We start from the raw sequence: 5,960 nt of genomic DNA, 5'->3' as shown, positions 1-5,960 counted from the left end.
TTCCCGTTTATTCGTCTCCCTCGTAGCCTGGTCATCGATGGGTCAGGTACTCCAAACGCTCAGACGCATTCCTAACTTTCGCTCCTTGTTCGCACTCGATACACTCGATAAATATCCCGTTTATACGATACTTACACACGATCACTAGGCCTTCCACGTGCACTCTACGTCACTCTGAACATTCGGCCTGAACCCTAGGCTGCTATTTATTGTCCATCATCAGTTAGGTAGGCCCAAGTGTTCCCTTGCATTCACTTTCAAGCCCTAGCATTCCTACAAAAATACATAACTGTGTGCGACAGGGGAATGGATCGAGCGTATGCCTTAGCGAGTGGGAGGTGCACGAATGGCGTGGTAGAATATTGATTTACGTCGAGAAATTGAGATACCTCGACAAGTGCGTACTATAGACTCGTCAAAAAAAAAAGAAGGAATACAGCATCAGTTTGTGCGGTTAGACGAACATCACGGCTATAGCGAATTTGTTAAATCACTTTGATGGCGACGCGAGCATTTACGAATGCTGGGAGAGACAAGTAACATTTCTCACAGACTCATACGATATATGCGAGGAAGAGATCAGGATTTTTATTGGAATTCGAGTGCGGGAGAAAGACCTCGAATGACTTTACTCAAGACCCGAACATGAGAAGTTGCCATTCCGAGAATATTTCGAAGAGCTGCCAAGTATGTACGTCTATCGGCCCAACGGGATGACAAGCACAAGAAATTTCTAACAGCGCATGTAGAAAAGGGGCGCAGAATTGGGCGAATACTTACAGGAAAAAGTAATTTTTTCAAATCGTGTCCCCATTGAGGATGACGAAATAGTAGCCATCATAATTGAAGGTATTCCCGATCTTGTACTCCGAAATCACAGGCCTACCTGCAACGATTTGAAAAGAAGGAATTGTTGCTGGCTGCATTTGGGAAAATCAAATTGTTCACTACGATCGGAACTACAGAACACTACGAAGAGCCATCAATAGCGAAGAAAACATGGAGGAAACGCGGCCCTGAAAATAAGAGATACGTAAGCAAGGAAGCGCTGAGACAAGGCGGTATAGTGTATCGATATCATAATTGTGGTTCGATAAATCGTCTGTTCGCAGAGTGTCCCACTCACGAATAGAAAATAAAGTGATTTCAGTGTCGCAATATCGGATACACTGCGATGAACTGTCCGAACTGCTCCGATGAACTCGAAGGCGATGGCAGTCGAAAACTATTGCAGCATTACGCGGTTCGGTAACGATGCATATGTTAAAGATAGCGAAATATTTACCAAGAAATTTGCGTCACAATATAATTCTGCCCAGCACAAGATTTTATATATAAGATGCATATCCGAGTCAAACGGTACAAATGTATCTGAAATCGAAGAACCCGTCTATCAGCGTTCAAAGCGATTGTCGCCTTCTGAGAGAAAAGTGGTAAATGAACAAGTCGAAGAATTGAGACGTTATGACACAGCGTGACCTGTGAGTGATCTGTTAAAAGAAAATCATGAGTTTCGGTTCAACGAGAAGGAAATATATGCGTTGTAATAGTGAAAGCGATATTACATAAAAAAGCCAGTGCCGCGATTGATATTACGTGAGTACGGAGACGGAGTTGCGCACAAAAGTTTCGAGTTACAATTACGAATTGATACTGTTCCAATACTATGGCGAAGACTCGCAACCAGTATGTTTCGGGAACGGGAAAACAAGCGCGACAGATTGTAGGTATTTGAGTTAAAATTGTGACAAATTGTAAAGCGTTTATGTTAACGCTCGAAAACAAAAAAAAAAGTTTTAAGCGTAAGGATAACCAGGCGGGCACTTGTACTCAAATGGTTCGAATACGTGATCGAGCACTGATCTGGTAAAGTCACGTTACACATGGACACATTGATCTAACACCGCCTGCCATCTGATCACTGATCGTGAACACAAAGTCCCGATGAGAACACCGACCGCAAAAAACTATAAGAGCAACGATGACGATTACTTTACGTTGAAAGACAACACCTAAGGTCAGGTGGTTCAAATGAATGTACGAACGCTATCAAGGAACTGAAAAAACAGAACTATACAGCCTACGCGTAATATAACGAAATATCTCATTCATCTTTGGGCACTGTGTAAACTCAGTAAATCCTCATAATTCCATTAATTTTCTGTGATAATCCCAGGGTGGAAATTGATCAAGGCATGGAAAACTCTTTTATATCACACTTCGATTCACTTTAATCTACTCATAGCATATATGCGTGTGTCGGAAACAATATTAATTATTATTAATTATTTTGTTTCCTCAATCATGCTAATCTTAAAATCCATGTATTGGACGCCTTCAATATGATTAATAACGTAAATGTAAATATAAGTCCGGGTCTCGGTGGATCTTATACTTTTTACTGCTTAAGGAATGCTCTACTTCTTATTAAAGGATGCCAATAGATCTTAACGCATGTATTATGGCTTGAGTCCAAAAATCCCTCAGAACTGAGACTCCCTCCCCCCATTACAGCTCTATCCAGTTTAAAACCAATTCATTTATACCCATCTTTACATCCGATGAGAAGGCATACCTATGCAAAAACTGGTCTACCTCCATATTGTACGCTTGTGCTAAAAAATTCGAGAATATCCTTGCTGACAAATTATCACGTTTTCTCAAGGGTACTATTTAAATTTCTCAATATTACTTTGTGGCTCGTAGGTTTACTGTTAACGATTTGTGTATCCTCACCCATTTTGTTAATTCTGCAGTGAGCGATGCAGCTCAAGTTCGCGTAATCAACATATACCGAGGCATTTGTTTCAGTAGATGTTAATATCCCGAGCTTGAAAATTGTATAATTTTGGATTCAGGAGAGACATCCGATAGGAACAGGGAAGATTCCGATAGAGTCTACTGTGATGAATTTATTTTGTAAATATGAACTGACCTGTCTTGATATAGTCCTTATTAGTAGATTACACTCCGTGGATATAAGTAGAAAAGAAAGAAATTATAAATCGGTTAAAAACATACTGCGAGAATAATTTCCACTTGTATGTATGATCAGAATCAGTGAGTTGACATATCTGAGGACGCGGATGTGACGAAACCGGCAGCCAGCTCCGATCATTAGAAACGATTGGCACGTGAAAACGATAGCACTGACAAGAAAGACGTGAGCCAAGGCAGTATGATTATGCGACGTGTAAACACATTGGTGTTTCATATAACACTCAATTATTTGATACTCGATGAATGTAATGTATATCGCGGCATATAGCAGAAGAGCCTCCAAGGAGCACATTAGTTGTGTTGGGGACGGTGCATGTTGCTGTGTGTGAGTGTATGATCGGCGATGCCGATTGTCCTTTGTTGTTTCCGAACATTCTGTTTCCTGATATGTTCGTTGATCGTAGCCATGTGCGGCGTACGAGTATAGCGTGCCTCTTCGCATTCCCTTAAATATTCAACTAAATAATACTGTCATAACTTATATTTTACTTTAACACGTGTAAAACAAAAAGAAGGAATTCGTAAATTAGAATTCTTATTAATTCTTAATAAAAAAAATAATAGAAATGTATTTTAAAAAAGATAATAAAAAAAAATTAGAGCTGAAAAGCAATTGAAAAATATTTCATATAACCGGAAAATAAGTTAAACGATATAAGATAGGATGATTTTACAATAAAAAATATTGACGAGAGTGAGCATTTATATATAATAAATGATAGTATAGAAAAATGTAAAATAAATAAAAATTAACCACCAGTGTTAGTTAAATAAATTATCTATAAATGTAATTTTAAGAATTTATTTATATATTAGGTAACTAAATATATTAATATATGATTGTGTAATGCATTAAGACAAATTTTTACGAGAAATTGTTTGAAAACTTTTGTTGTTAATGTTCTATTGATTTTCCATTTCCAATCTCTATTTCATCACGGAAATAAGATTTTTTTCGTACATACTGAAACGAAGCTCATAGTTGCACTGTAACAAAAAAGCAAAACAAAAGTTTCATGATAGAAGATAAGTAGCATGAAAATCTCTTGGAATAGCTTAATATTACAGAAATTATCTAACATCATTGAGTGTGCTTCGAAATATAAATTTCATTAAATATGACTGAAACATACCACCTAAGTGAAAAGGAAATACAGCTAATGATAATAATATTGAAAAATGATCAGAAGAAAATCAACATTGAAAAAGAGGTTAGTATAAATAATTATATCGTTATGTTACTACAAAGACAATGAACCGATACGCGCAATCTATAACTGTTAAAATAATACGATTCTTAAATCGCGTAACACACGCAAAAAGTTACATCGCCGAAATGTAACAATGAAAATATTCGAAATGCATCTCCCATTTTACATTGTTCTTGTAATTGAAAAAGAATTAAATCTCGAATATAACCATTTTCTCACTTACATTATGCAAGAAACCATAGCATATAAAAGAGATCGGAGGGCTCGGCAGAATTTTGTTAAGGAACATTATTACGAACCCAATCCGTTTTTTCGTAGATCGTTATGGTGGGCACGGGTGTTGGTTTCTAAGGCCAACGTATGCAGTAGGTCCGCCTTGAATTCGGCAAGACCAATGAATTCGGCTCAGTGATCCAATGATTAGACGATGGCGCACAATCCTTGAGATGATTGTGTCCAGTTTGATTATGTAGCAAATAACCATTCAACGATGACCGATTATTCGTAAAGGTTTGTTGAGTCACTGAGAATGACTTTTCGCGATGCGTTTGGATATTGACCAACGACTTGTAGAATGATTTATTAAGAGTGATGTGTTTGCTCTTATCTCTCATGAACGACTGATTCTGCGACCCACGATCTTCCAAAGACAAATAGTGCACAAGAACCGTCGAAGAAAAAGCGTTTTCCTGATTGACAGATATTCGGATCGAGGGTGGGACTACAAGGTTGCTGATGGAGGAAACCCCATCTCCAGAGTGGGATTGTTGGAGCGCCAGCTGCATATTCGTGACCCTTCTAAGAGGTGACCGTAAATTTATGACTTCAAAAGTCGTGGCTATCACACATGATTTGGTCCTGTGGGGGTCCTCCCCACCGTCGTTTGAAGTCAGATATCCTCTCTTGCAGGTCGCAGGTATCCTCTCAGGTTGGCGTAGCTAGAAGGGACAGTAGGAAAAGGAAGGGATGCGTTTCGTCCCGGGTCTGCTAGCGGACTCATCAGTAAAGATTGCTTAGCAGGCCCTGCCTTTTTCTTTTTTTTTTTTTAAACATACGTTTAATGTGCCAGAGAATAGATACAAGGATATAGATACAAAGAGAAACCAAAACGTATAAAAGGATTATACATGTAAACTTAAGCTACGAGATCGATGGCTCCAACGCGGAGCACTCGCGATCTTAAAAATTAAACATAAATTACCGCGCTTATCGCTTTAGAGAAAATATACACTTAAGAATTATCTTATATGAGGACGCGTGTTTGCTTATGTATAGAAAGGCACGATTATTCAAACAAATATCTTTTTATACAATAGGTAGGCGCAATCTGGAAAACATTAAGAAAGATAAAACGATGGTGACTAATTAGTAGTGAGAAGTGGTAAAAGGACAAAAACTCATCCTCTCGATCGTAACCGATCCTAACTATTACAATGTAATGTTATTTCTGTCACCACCAGTACCTATTAAGGTTATTTCGGTGTGTATTCTTTTTGTCTATTTTTGATAGTCTGTCGTTAATTCTTTTGTAGGGGTTTGTAGGTTTTCTGTCAGTATCATATAGAATGAAGCTTTGGTGTGTCTTTCTGGGAACGTGGTAGATGAGAGGTACGTTTTCTTTGTCCTGAATATAACCTTGCCTGTCTAAGTATATAAAGGATTCAGGGGGAGGGGGGGGGGGGGTGTATCCAGTGTAGCGCGTTTTTTTGAAGTATTCCGGGTTAGGGTATGTCGAGCTATAAATTAGGC

Source organism: Eufriesea mexicana, unplaced genomic scaffold, assembly GCF_001483705.2.
Source record: "Eufriesea mexicana isolate 0111107269 unplaced genomic scaffold, ASM148370v2 scaffold1447, whole genome shotgun sequence".
NCBI classification, from domain to species: Eukaryota; Metazoa; Arthropoda; class Insecta; order Hymenoptera; family Apidae; genus Eufriesea; species Eufriesea mexicana.
This window is presented reverse-complemented; position numbering follows the sequence as displayed.